The 1,733-nt window shown below is 50.4% G+C and overlaps 1 pseudogene; it reads left to right on the top strand.

Annotated features, from left to right (window-relative positions):
- Positions 1–1,089, top strand: part of LOC117591638 — a 3,239-nt pseudogene extending 2,150 nt beyond the window's left edge.
- Positions 1,090–1,733: the final 644 nt, after the last annotated feature.

Below are 1,733 nucleotides of genomic sequence, written 5' to 3'. Positions count from 1 at the left end.
ATGCTCACCGCCAACGATCTGACGCCGCGCATCAAGAGCGTCATGGACGCCTCACGCGAGGTGGCACGCTCTCGACGTCTGTGCAAGTTACTGGAACTGGTGCTGGCCTTGGGTAGGATCAACACGAAACTCGAATCTCCAAAATCCATAACAATTATTTCAATCCGTCTGCCGTTGCAGGCAACTACATGAACCTTGGGGCACGCGGCAATGCCTCTGGCTTCCGTTTGGCATCGCTCAGTCGTCTGGCGGACACCAAATCGAGCGCGGACAAGGGCACAACGCTGCTCCACTATCTGGTGCAGGTGATCGAAAAGAAGTTCAAGGATCTGCTGAAGCTGGAGGACATACAGATGCTGCGCACTGGGCTGGCGGATGTGGCCCGTGAGATTGAGTTCCATCGCAGTTCGGGGCCCTCACAGCAGGGCGATCGCTTCCTGCCCGTCATGCGGGAGTTCCATACGCAGGCATCGGTGCGTTTTGCCGAGCTGGAGGACAAGTTCCAGGACATGAAGACGCGCTTCGATCGGGTCGTTCGACTGTTCGGTGAAGATGGATCCGTGCTGCAGGCAGACGAAATATTTGGCATCTTTGATTCGTTCCTGGGCGCCTTTGCGGAGGCGCGTCACGACAACGAGAGCTTCCGTCGACGGCAGGAGGAGGAGGAGAAGCGGGCCAAGCAGGAGGTCGAGCTCAAAAAGCGGACCATCGATCGCAAGAACAAGACCGGTCTCATGAGCAGCGTTGCCCGCAATCTTGGCCTGAAGTCCTCGTCGCCCACGAATGGCGGTGACCTCATCTCGGCCCTGCGCACGGGCGACGTCTTTGGCGAGAACATGGCCAAGTTCAAGAGATCGCGCAAGGCGCGTGTACTCAATGGTGGCTCTGGAGCGGGCGGCGCCGCCGGCAACACCTCACCGCCCAGGCATGGCACCTAATCTAAAGCTAAATCTCGGCTAATGCAAGCGTGAAACCAAATTGTTTTTTTTTGTACACAAAAATGATGGAAACATCGAAGAGCGTAAAATGTAATTTAAAGTCTAAACGTGAAGAGAAATGTTATGACCTGGCGTACCTTGGAAATTTTAATTGTAATTGTATCTTTTTATAATTGTATGTGTATCTTTTGCAGTACATGTACGTATCCCTAGCTCCTTCCCACTCCCTCCCACATCATATATAGAGCTATTTGAAGCAAGTCCACTTTTTGTTGTGGTAGCTTGTAGTAGCTTTTGTCTGTTGCATCCCCACAAGTGGCATCCGAAGAGAGTTTGATGGTGGATCTGCCATAAAGTCATGTAAATAGGATTTCCTATTCCTATGTTTGTGTGTGTAACAAGCCAGTGGAGAAATAAATGATCACCATGGCAGCCTCAGCTCGTGATGGAATGATGCAAATAAGCAGAACAAAGATATCAAATATATCAAAGAAAAGGGACAGAACATGCACAATCAATATTCCTGTTAAGCCAAATTGATATTCCCCTTAGCAGAGTGGCAAATATCTGAATAATTTCCATGGTATTGCATGGTCCTACAGTTCTGCTTGAATCAATGAATGAATATTTCGCATACGGTAAATGAATGAGTGAATGACTGGAGGCTCACTCGCTTTCGCTCTCCCACAAAACAGTTTTCTGGCTTTTTCTGGTAGTGTAGTGGCCTGCTGCATATGTGCCTGGATCGTTGGTCCGTTTTGGTCTGGTTCGGTCCGGTCCGGTCCGGTCCTGGGC

Source organism: Drosophila guanche, unplaced genomic scaffold, assembly GCF_900245975.1.
Source record: "Drosophila guanche unplaced genomic scaffold, DGUA_6, whole genome shotgun sequence".
Classification (NCBI taxonomy): Eukaryota; Metazoa; Arthropoda; class Insecta; order Diptera; family Drosophilidae; genus Drosophila; species Drosophila guanche.
This window is presented reverse-complemented; position numbering and strand designations above follow the sequence as displayed.